Raw genomic sequence first — 13,122 nt, 5'->3', positions numbered from 1 at the left:
TTCACTAACTCAGCTTTAAGAGCTAAACTGCTAGATTCACTTTAAGTAAACAGTGGTGATGAAGCAGACAAATAGGGGAAAATCATAATTATAACTAAGAGAAAACAACAGCGCAATTTTTCTTTCTTTCTTCTTCTTGACCTTTTGTCTTTCTGTGAGGAGAAGCTGTCGTCTTTTAGCAATAAAAGTGTGTGCCGATGTGTTACGTTAATAGGCCTATATAATTTCAATCGAGACCTCAGAAAACTGTACCAATGAAACCAGGAAGGACACCGAATGACCAACACCATTTTGGATCCGATATTTCCTGGTGTCAGATCTATCGTAAACGACGGAGCAGTATTTCTCCTTTTGATAACAAGAAAAAAACAACTTTGAAGATAGCGACCTTTCCATGATAGATGATTTGTCGCCTGCGGCATCAATACGATAAAGATGAATTGTACGCTTGCTATCGCACTTGGACACTTAATATCACACCTGTGATAGCCCTTTGGGCTGTTGTGATTCCTATTAAAATCGTATCACACACATTGAAATGATTGTATCGTTAATGGTTTTTTTACGGGTCATGACAACGACTGAAATTGATTTTATGTAGTGTTATTTTCAGGCTTGAGCATTAGTCTTGGAAATTGTTGTATTGACTGGTAAAGTACACGAGTAATAGATCCTTTAAGCATGTTAAGTCGATTTAATCTTCATCTGTGTAAAGATATATGTATAAGTAAACTAGCAAGGTTTGTGATCAAAAGTGTGTGAAACCTTCGATAAAGTTGAAAATAAAGTTGAATTGAATTGAATTGAATTGAATTGAATTGAATTGAATTGAATAAGGTTTGGCACGGCAAAAGACGATTGCTACAGGGCCGGCGGAGCGTTTTCAAAAGTGTGTGTGTGTGGGGGGGGGGGGGGATCTTCCGGGTTTCATGAGCTACTTCCGGGTTTCTTCAGCTGACAAGCAAAAAAAAAAGGGGGGGTCTTCAGCGCAAAAACATAACCTTCAAGATCTCTATCTATTTCTTTTTAGTGCCACTTACGTACTTCCGGGGTAAAAAAGTGGGGGGCCCAAATAAAGTGATGACACCTTATGTATTCCTTTGTAAGGTGCAAACAAGTGGGGGGGGGGGGGGGGCGAGCCTCCCCCCCCCCCGGTTCCGCCGGCCGTGTGCTATATATACCTACACCATTTTCATCAAAGCGTTAATACAGAGTTGAGACTGGCACTGTTATTGATTTCATAATTTCTGTAACTAAGCTTTAAAAAATAATCAGAAATTACAATTAAAAAAGAACAAAAAAGAATGATGATCAGCAAAGAGGGCAAAACAAAACAGAAATTGATAAGGAGCGAAACAAGTAGGAAAGAAGATAAAAATCACAAGATCTCTGGGAAAGATGGAAAATTCATCATTACAACCTTTGAGAAAGAAGGAAGAGCATCATAAAAAAAAATTCTGGGAGAGAAGGAAAAGCATCATACGAATTTCTAGGAGAGATAGGAGAGCATTATAAGAATTATATCCTTACGATGCTTTTCTTCTTTCTAAGAGATCTTATCATTTCATCTTTCTTCCTCTATCTTCTTTTTTAATCATTTTTTGTTCTCGTATAAGTTTTGTCAGAAGACTCGCGAAAACACAGGTTCTAGCAGACACCCATGCATCGATGCACCTGCGCACAATATAATTATTATTATTGTTGAGGTCAAATCTAACAATCTATCTCCCTTCGAAGAACGCAAATGGATTCAAAAGGAGGGTTAATGAAATTATCGACCTGTCGTCATAATGGCATTTGGCGGGTGGTTACGGTGACCGAGTCGATATCTATATAGGGTTATAAATTACCATTATTACACTATATGTTATAAAACAAATGCCAACGTATGCCAACGAACATCCATGGTGTTGTATTGTATTACGTATGCGAGGGTTTTGTTTTTTTTATAGAGAGAGAATCGTCTTTTTTTTCTCTCTTACTCTGTCTCTCCGTCTGTCTGTCTTTGTCTGTCTTTCTGTTTGTCTATTTGTCTATCTGTCTGTATCTCCATACCTCCCCTCTCTCCCCCCCCCCCCCCTCTCTCTCTCTCTCTCTCTCTCTCTCGTCTGTTTCAGAACCTGTGCTGTCGAAAGGTTGCTAAAGAGCGCATTCATTCAGTGGGAACGCTGTGGTATGGGGGATAAGACTCCCGACTCCCAATCGGAGAACCCGAATTCGATTCCCGCCCAGTGCTTACGCCCTTGGACGAGGAGTTTTTACCCACATTGTCCCTCTCGAACAAGTGTATAAATGGGTACCTGGCAACGTGCCAGGGTAATAATAATGGCAGGGCCCTCTGGTAGAGCAGTGGCAACGTTTGAAACTGAAGAGGCTATACTGGATAAAGAAGACCTTATAATTACCATCATTATTATCTAGAATTACAAAAGGCTAGTGATTGCTAAAGAATTGAATGCATACATTAGATACTAGTACTCGTTGTGAAATAAAGCTATAGAATGTGGAAACGGATATATTATATCAGCAGAGATTAACCCAACACGTCTAAGCCATAATATGAAGCTTCATTTTAATATTTCACTCTAATCATTAACAAAGATTCTTGATCGCCATGTTGTGATCAGTGGCGTGATGTGCTTTAACCAATTCAATTCAATTCATTTACATTCATTCTTTTTTCCAGCAAAACATAACACCATCCTTCTGGCTTGTATACGGCATATACGAAAAGAGTAAGTATTCTTCTACAAGCGATGACTTTGTCGCGTACCTTGCAATTTTGAGTCCTTCTGTTGATCCAAAGGTTTGAGAATTATGCCAGTGACATTTCCCTCATTGAAAGGCCTACTCAAAACATATAAATCCAAACAAAGTCCCACTGCATTCTATCAAGACATTAGTATAGATATGCAATAGTTTCATCATTCACCATATTCTAAGCAAGAAAAGAACAGAATTGGGGGGACGTTATGTACTTAGAAATGTAATATGTAAGTATGAAAGACACTTAGTAATATGTAATAATTATGTAGAATTATTACATTAATGGGATAAATGTAATGATTTACTGGAATGACATTTGGCACTTATCCAAAAAAGTGTATAAGTTAGTCAAATTGGATTGGCACTCGGATACTTGGAAATGCATGTATCCCGGACAAATATAATGATTTATTCGAATTTCATTTGATTAGTTAGAAAATGTGATGGAGCATCCTTGACAAAATAACGAAATGAGTCATTGGTTATTGACACTTAAACACTCAAAATTGTGTAATATGTATTAAAGAAAATATAAAATTAGTACAGTTGATAAACACTTCAGCAATCAGGAATGTAATATAGTGTATGTGTACTGCGTGGGGAAATGTACGGTGACGAATTAATTTTGTGTGATTGTTGTCAACCTCACAAATCTGTTGTAAATATAACTATATTGTTATATGTTCACTGTAAGTATTTGTAAGTGTGTCATTACCTGCTATATGTGTCCAGAATGGGACCGTGGACCTGGTATATATGTCAACATGTCCTTTGTTTTTACTTATCAATAAAGACATGATTACAACAACATTCGAATCCGTCAATGATTTAAATGCTCTTGAACGGTAAAACTAAACGTAAATAAAAAGTGATGATGCAGTAACATATATATTTTCAATAAGTTCAAATGATTGTTTTCTCGGTCTCTTATTGACTTTAATATCCGAAAATAAGCTAGAATGTAAAACGCCCTCTGTGATAAATCATTATGTTGTGATCAGACACATTTCGTACACTGATATATAGGAAAAATCAACAACGATCAGTGATTCCATATAGAGAGTGTAGTAGAATTGTCGTCGCTGTACGTTAGTTGGCGCTGTGCGATTTCAAAGGCATGTGAATCTAACACTACGATGTTATTGATAGAACTATATATATATAATTTATTTTGATATATACATTGTTTTGATTGAATTGACTTGATGGAAATGAAATCAATGAAATAATCAAAATGAAATCAAATTAGACGAAAGTGAAATAAAGCGCAAAATGTGGATAGCAAATGGTAATGAAAATATTTAATTCTCTTCATTATCGTATTTTCAAAACTTGTGTGATTCGAAGGAACGATGCAGATGACAAGAGCGACTGGTATGGTAATCAACTTTTAAAGTTCAGCGATGATCGAGTCTGCATTGCCTTTGGTTTCATAATTAAATCGTCGTGTTTTCGTCTATCAATGCCGCCGTTGCAAACAATTTTACGTCATAACCGTCAAGAAACAACGGTAATTTCGAACACATTGATTAAAAAGCGGCGACCTTTCTATAAGAGGAATGGCGCTTTTTCAACGTGCTAGATTTTTTAGTAGAAAAAGGTAAACGTAATTTGTGCGTGTGCATTTCAAAAACATAATTGTAATTTTGTGTTGAGTTTGATGTTTGTTTGTTTGTTGTTGTTTTTTCGTCAGTAAAGTTTACCTCAACCAGAGAATGACCAACAACTTTCAAGCTTCATTCCATTACAGATCTCCATCATCTTCTCCTATCCTTCAGGCGTAAAGCTGACGAACGTATGTACGTTTAAAGGGGATGGCTATAACTGATCAGTGGGAATCATTGGGAATGCTGGGGGATGATTGTTCCAATCCATGTGGGATTCATTTAAGAGTACATTATATATCTATTGTTGTGTGAAAATTATTTGCTTCAGAATTGTCTTATATTCAAGTAATGTGCAGATTAATGTTCCGTCACTGACCAGGCACGCTAACCTGGAAACATTAAAATGCACATTACTTGAATATGAGACCATGCAGAAGCAAATAATTTTCAAACAACAATAGATACATAACGTACTTTTAAATGAATCCCACAAGGATTGGAACAATCATCCCACAGCATTCCCACTGATTCCCACTGATCAGTTACTAGCCATCCCCTTTAAGGAAAGGATCAAACATGTACCACATCTTCAAGATCTGCCAGTCCACTAATGGTTCAACCAGTCCCATACATACCAGCCCAGATGACTGACACGACAAGATGCAATCTGTATACTGTGCTTTCCCACCCTATCTTACATGATTGTGAAGTTTACAAGCATGCATTTATGAAGTATACATTACTGGTTCAACAAATTTGAAACCTATGACTTGAAATGATGACGTCACGATCATCAAGTTAGGGTAAGATTGTTGAAATTTTTGTAGATGATTAAAATGATCTCTGAAAATGTAAAGAAATAATAGAATTAGAACAGAAAAGAAATTAAAAAAATAGCCGTATCTTGGTAATGTGGTACGAAGTTGAGTGCTGGAAATGCGAATGTGTATTCTTGAAAACGAAATTGAGCTAAATTGTTTCTATGACGTTATCATGACCTGAAATTGCGACAGGTGAGAAGTTGACTAGAGGTATTGTGCCACGAAATAGAATTAATCTGTCATTAAGTTGAATGATGATGTCGAAAATGATTATCTTTTACATTGACAAACTTGAGGCTTCTTAATAGCAACTTTAAACTAAAGCAAAAGGCGAGTGAGGTGAATCATAAAAGTGCTTGTTAGCGAATTCGAGTGAAATGTTTATCCAACTGGGTGGCGGAACCTGTAGTGGCAGTAGTTGTTGTTGTTGTTGTTGTTATCAGTGCTATATACTACCACTATTACAGCTACTACTACTACTACTACTACTACTACTACTACTACTACTACTACTACTAACCATAATAACAATAATAATACCAGAAGTAATAAAGGTTTTCCTAGCCAATTTCGGAAATTTGTCATTCATTTTCATTTTATGTGCATTCAAATTCGCATGTTTGAAGCTGCTGAGTGAATCGGGTCAAGCGATTTCATGCTTTCAAATTCGTTTTTAGGCACCCGAATCTATGGTCACAAATTAAGTTCGGATGTAAGCACTCAATTTCGTGTTTACGCATGTATTTCCAACTTTGTACACTCATATTAGTGAGATGGGCTCGATAAGAACTTTGCAGGACGTTCAGTTTCACTTTTAACATGTTTAAGCAAGCATTTTTCACATAAGCATTCAAGACTTTCAATTTCGTTATGCACGTACACTTATAGACAAGCAAGATAGATTATGTCCAGCTATTCATTGAATGTGACTTTTATTTTTTATCTGTAATTTCATCATCATGATCAGCATTATTTTGTTTAATAACACATCCAGACTTTTTTCTTTTGTTACGTAAGTTATGTAAACCTCAGTATAACATCTTCATTTTGTCATGTCATCATGGCTTTCTTTATCTCTAATTTACGTCTCTATTTTAATTAAGATTATCATATCCTGTCTATAACCTTCATTTAACAGCTTTATTTTGATATGATTATCATAATATTTATACATATACTGCTTTGTGATCTTTATTTTGCATAATCTTATTTGCATCATTATGACTTTGTATGTGTGTCATGTTGCATGGATGATGTCAGATATAGGCATTATCAGAACTAATAAAGTGAATGTTGTTAGAAGACACCTCGAACTCTTTGAGCTGTCTTTCTCTTTGATGTGCCAATTCAATTTGACCCAGAAGGGTGATGCCTTATAGTTTTCAGAGTGTTAAAGAAATCACTTCATATGGAGGCAATTACGCTGTGTCATTTTGAGGGGTACACGTCACTAGTTCGACACCCACAAATCATACAGCCAAAGAGTCATACAGCCAAAGAGTTTTACAGCGAACGAGTCATACACCCCATGAGTTCGACACTAAGCAAATAAGGCCCACGAGCCCGACACTAGGCAAACAACATCCACGAGTCCGACATTATTGATAAAGAAGGCCAGCGAGACCGACGCACACTGATTAAGCAAGCCCCGTGATATAACGTCGAATTCGTAGGTTTTTTTTTACCTAGGGTTGAACTCTTCAACCTTTCTTTTTGCTTTACAGTGTCGTACTCGTGGGCCTTGTTTGCCTATTGTATCGGACTCATGAACCTTATATGCTTGTAGTGTCGAACTCATGGGCTTATAGTGATTAGTGGGCAGTATGACTCATGAACCTTTATTCAATGTCGAACTCGTGGGACGTACGGGGGCCGTACGACTCATGGACATTTTATTCATTGTAGGACTCGTTGGCCGTATGACTCGTGGGTGTCGGTCTCGTGGGATTACCCCTATTGTTAGAGCATTAGAGAGAATGTTATCAGGTGAGTTGCTTTGTCTGAGGACTTATTTGATATTCGATGTTGCCCACAGAGTAGGACAGAACTTTGATTTGAATACTGTAATTCTTTGCTGTGTTTCGCTCATTCATTATTACCGCATTCACGTGTCGTTGAAGGAAAAGACGGACTCATTAGACCGACACGATCGATTGATTAAAATGCACACGCAGCTACTTTATTGGTTAGCCTTCGACTGTCTCGGTTGTGTTGATATATTGAGTTATGATGTCCAAGAAATCGGGCTCGTATTGCCATGGGATGCTATAACGGGGCTCGTTATCTTCGCTTCGAGATTTGAACTATCGTTTTGGGCCCGAAGATCTATACGTGATGCGTAAATGAGGTAATCACTACCAATAAAATTCTCCTCGAATTTCGCGGCGGGTTACTTCACAGTCTTCGTGCATACGATTATCAGAGTCTCTGGTTCATTGAATCTTTATGAAAATGTAAAGAGACGTGTCTTTATGCGTGGGGTGCGTGGTTTCAAGTCAGAAGACGGAACAGAATTCATTTCTGTCTTTAATAGTCACAAGGATGAACGACCTGCTCGTTCTGTTTCATTTTCTTCCTCATTACTTGACTAGAAGAATAAACTCTGTTCCTCGTTCGACTGCTCAAAAAGGAGAACAAAATTTCGTGCACATGAACAACAGAAACATACATCTTGGGCATGAAGCTTGAAGAGGACAATTAATTTTATATGCGAAAGTTACAATCTTCAACGTACAAAGTGTATCATGGAAGATTTGCACCAGAATAAGAAGTACTATCGGAAGTATATCCAAAGAAGACTTGCATATTAGTCTCCTTAATGGCATTTGGCGTGTGGCCACAGCGAAAGGGAAACAATATATTCGAAATGGCCGCAAGAAGTCCAAGTATCATTTTGAAGAAAAAAGTCAAGAAATACTGTCTGTGTTTGTGTGTCTTTGCGTTTGTGTACAAAATGTGTGCACATGCATGTGTGAATGCAGGCTAGTTTAATGTATATCTTAGTCTAAAATGTCTTAGTCTAAACATATTTATGTTTCTATGCGATTCATAAATGCGACATAAAGAAAAAGTACAGAAGAAACACGAGAATTTGCACAAAAAACCTCTGTAATCATTTCAGTCTTTGAACAGAAACAATAGGCCTAAAGTGGAAAAAAGTTTGTGATCAACAACAAACAACGCAATAATATTATATACCATGAAATGTTGCCGAAGTTGTAATTATGATCGATGGTTTCGTGTGATGTTAAGTTAAGAGGCGTTAGGTTTACACTCCATTAGAATTAGCCCGTTAGCTCCAAGGATAAGATGCTTCCGCATAGTTTTGATATAGATATGACAAACCTGTTTCCAGCAAACAAAGGATTTAAATCAGCAAAGTTTGCAATTATATTCATTAACCGAACGTTGTCATCTGCGGACTGCAACATGTAAGTGGTCATTACTATTTGTTGAGTGAGCTATTTCGATAATTGAAGCAAAGCTTCTTTTCAGCCTGTTTTGTCGAACCGAAGACGAGGAATTAAGATTGATAACCCTCATTCCAAGAGATGATCTGTCCATTTAGATCAATGCTGATTGCATGGCGATCAACAAGCCTCGACTCGGGTAAAGCAATGGTAACAGATCACCCCGGGAGAACGAAGTACGGCTTTGCGACCCAGATTTTCGCGCCTAACGGCAGCAAGTTATCAGCGGGACCAGCCGAGTAAAACGACTTGGCTAAGCACTTGCGCCAGTTCTTTCATCCTCCAACACGCGCCACATTTTGACGAGGCATCGCTTCTCAGAGCAGTCAGTCGCAGACGGTCGAGCGAAGTCGAGAGCAGCGTGCCGCTGATAAGCTCGTGGGCGCGCAGACAAAATAAGCCGTTGACACATGAACTACCCGATTAGTGGCCCTCTCGGAATTCATCGCGCTAAGATCGCAATTAAAGTGGAAATGCCTGGGTAGCCTGCTGAGTTTATCCAGCCTGTTCGAGTGCATGGAATGATGAAGGAGTCATAAAAAATATTGCCAGAGCGTGAGAAGGCAATGCGGTGAAGATAAGCATCATTAACGTGAGGAGAGGGTAAGAATTTTTTTTTATTAAACGCTAAATTCCTGGTTGCCAACCAATGTGGATGTACTTGACATTTTATGAGCTAGATATGTACTAGGCCATAATGCTTTGACATTCGTTTCATATTTCTTTTATATTACAAAAAGTGTTTTATTACCCTGTAGTAGAACGTAATATGCGTGAAATGCATGACTACATCTGAAGTCTATTCAGGTTCAAGTCAGTGTGAGGTGAAACCATGGAAACCTTGAGCTGTTTATATTCTAAGTTTTCGAGAGAATTGCTGTTTGTTAACTTTCCCATGGAAGGTTTGATGGACGATGGGAAAAAGATGGAAATGTGACAAATCTGAAGTCATCTGACTCCTTTCATATTTGTCTGTTTGAAACAGAGCGTCCTCATATCACCAAGTTTGGAATGTTGTTGATTTGTTGAACATTAACGAGTAGAAAATATATATTCAAGTTAATGACATACGTGAAGAAAAGCATTCGTAAACAATGGTAAATCTGTCTCGGAATAAAAAAGGCATTTTTTTAAAGAAGGCTGTGCACATTAGAATGACCGATTGCCACTGTGGACTACAATCGTCATTGCATAGTCTCTCCTCTTCGTTTAATGAAAATTGTGGGGGATTTCAATTTGTAAATCATACATCATATCGCTATGAATATGAATTCATACTCATCGGTCTGGGAGGGAACGGGAAGGTTGTAGATCGTATACTTCTGTTAAGTTCTGTTAAGCTATATGTTTTCCACCAGTGCAGCCAAGAATGTAGTATGTGAAATTACGGATTGGTTGTGGTTGTAAACATTTTGTGTGTCATTTATGAAAATGTCGACAGAATGGATATGATAACATTCATAACGATGATACCAATGGTAATAATAACCAATTCAATGTGTGTGTGATTTTTTTTTGCCTTTTCATAAGAAGTGATCGAAATAGAAGCTACTAGAATAACGGAGTCGGGAAACAAAAAGTCAACGACATTTTTCAGAGCAGACACACAATGATACACCACTTGTCACTCAAGTCATTACGCAGTGAATCTACTGGCAGCCCAATTTATTTCAAATAATGTTTTCTATCTTGTTTCAGGAAACTGTTAAGTTTATCGTGTCTGTCTGCATATATAAGTCATGAACTAGAGGTCCTTTATCATTATTATTACAACTCTATTCATTATCGTCATCACTATGATTATAATTACTGTTGTTAGTATCTGTGTTAATAATGTCGTTATCTTCATCACTTTATCATTATTGTCATTAGATTCAGTAGTAGATGTAGCAGTAGTGGTAGAATAGTTCGCATCGTTTTCATTATCATTACAATGATTTTCATTATACCAACCACACGTGAACAAATGGCCATATAGACTTATACACCTGTTCCCTGCTTGGTTGACTGTGGGAGGAGCCTATACCAGAGCCGATTGGACATGTTATTGGTGGCCATTGGTGTTTACAAAATGATTGATAGATCACGACTTAACAGACCTTAAAATTTGGTACTATTCCAATCTTTTGTGTAGTCTCTCATACTGTTCATTCAAAGCACGTGACCATTTTCAGAAATGAAATAAAATGGAAGAATTGATCATAGTCTGTACTTGCGAACTGCTGGTTTGTCCATCTTGTAAATCGCATATTGAGATATTAAACACCAAAGCTAGCACACCTGTTAAAGTAAGTTAGAACCTATTCTACTAAGGATTCTTGTATCACAGGTGTGTGTTATGTCCAGTCACGATTACAACATACCGAACTATTTGCCTAAACCTACTTTCTGCCTTAATCTCACAACTCTTGCTTTAAAAAAAACAAACAAACAATGCCGTTTGATCTTTTTTGAAAAAAAACAACAACCTTAAGCTCAAGCTATTTCCCCAGATTTACATTGTAAATGGCAAATATAACACACTGCAAGTCATTTACTGTTAGCTGACTGATGATTGAATATATAGATTTGCCTGTATCATCTAAACTGGTAAACAATGTATGAACAAACACGTATCTACACACACACCTTCACACACACACACACACACACACACACACACACACACACACACACACACACAAATCCAAACACACAAATACGCACACTCATATGTCGTAACTGTCAATCAACGCTTCTTCTAGCATGGGTATCTAGGGTCAAGATGGTGTAAGTGACAATAGAGTGTCATGTAAAGTAAATAAAAAAAAAGTAAGAATGCTCGTGGGGAAACGGATGTTTACATCCTGCTTTGGTTTCAATATTGCTCGAATCCACTTCGCCTTATTCTCTATCCAGAACAAGGAGACTAGATAACAGGGGAGGGGTTGCTAGAGACCAGATTTCCGTAAGGGGTAACAGAGCTGTGGGCTTTTTAATCAATAGCTCGTTCTTGACATGAAATTATGTATTCATGGCAGAGCGAGAGAGGACAAACCCTCGATCCATACCTCTAAGGGGAAGCCGTGTCAATTTGACTGTGGTCGATAGTCAGCTCAGATGGCTCGATTGTTAGTGAGCAGGTAAACCCACGGTCAATAAAGTTATATTAATAGGTCCCGAAGTGGGAGCGTACGCGTTGATCGTCTGCCTGTCCTCTGAAAATGGCGGCAAATCATCTATCGCACCTCTAATGACGGATGCCCTCTCCCAGTCATCAACCACGGTGCCGGGCTTGGGGTAGATTTTCAGCCAGAGATGAGGGGTCCTGATATGACACTGACCTACCTTTGCAAGAAGCACATGAAACAAAATCGACAACAGCAGAAGCAGCACCAACAGTGATAGCAACAAAAGCAAGAGCAACAACAGCAACACTGAATATCGATAGCATAGGACGATCGCCGGTGGCGTAGGTATCACCTTTAAGTGGTGAGATGAGATTACCAGAGTACCTAGGGGCCATCACCGTGACGCCATGTCATGTGACCAGCTGTGCCTAAAAATACAAATAACGATTTTAGTAAATGGAGAGGTTTTTGCTCTCCAGTTATCCCATACGTCCATCATCCTGATTTCTAGAGCGCGGGGGATCGCTGTCACAAAGTGGATTGTGCTTTTATCGCCTTCCGTTTCTCTATGTTCCTTCGTCTCCAACATTTGGCACATTATTTTCTTGTAGTGTGAGTAGGAAGATCGTAGCAAGATGACATGCTCAAGGTGAAGATATGTAAGAAATAGAGCGTGAGGTAAACTAACCTATTTGAACTCGTCATCTACACTGATTACACGAGTTGAAGTGAACAGGGCCTAAAAGCATGATGTTATCTCGGTGTCGCACTCCTCCCAGGTCTTTTCAACTAGCTGTGACAAAATGGCCGAATTGATGCCGACACTCAAGCCTGGTTGATACTCCATCGATCAAGCCTTCCTTGAGGCTGCACGGTAAAGTGGTCTAGGTGCTTGACAGGATTTAAGAATACTTAGTCTGTGGACACACAATTTGTTTACAGGTCTGGCGCGGTGACATACGACACTTCTCTACACCTCAGACCTACGTCCTATGAAGCGGCTAGCGTCGAAGTGCTCTCGTTTGTTGCAGCCACATTGTTTTAGACCTGATAATCTCAAAACGTTGCATTTACTTCCAGTAAGCTCAGCCATTTCTAAAAAAACAAAAGCTATGACAAACGTTTGAAAAATGTAACTCTGCAAGATTCAGTCGTAATCATGATTTACAGTGTTAAAATCCTGGTATGACAAATCATATTTGTTTCGAGCTGTATACAAAGTAAGATAAGATGCAAATAATCCTGCAGCTTCTGCATTTTCACACAACTATTAGTCATGATGTGACTTTGAAAGGGAGACATGATAAAAAGGAGACAAAACAAACAGAAATGATCTGACAGCGACTGG

Source organism: Diadema antillarum, unplaced genomic scaffold (genome assembly GCF_040938485.1).
Source record: "Diadema antillarum isolate AM-2024a unplaced genomic scaffold, OU_Dant_1.0 seq00000477_RagTag, whole genome shotgun sequence".
NCBI classification, from domain to species: domain Eukaryota; kingdom Metazoa; phylum Echinodermata; class Echinoidea; order Diadematoida; family Diadematidae; genus Diadema; species Diadema antillarum.
Note: the sequence above shows the minus strand (reverse complement) of the source record.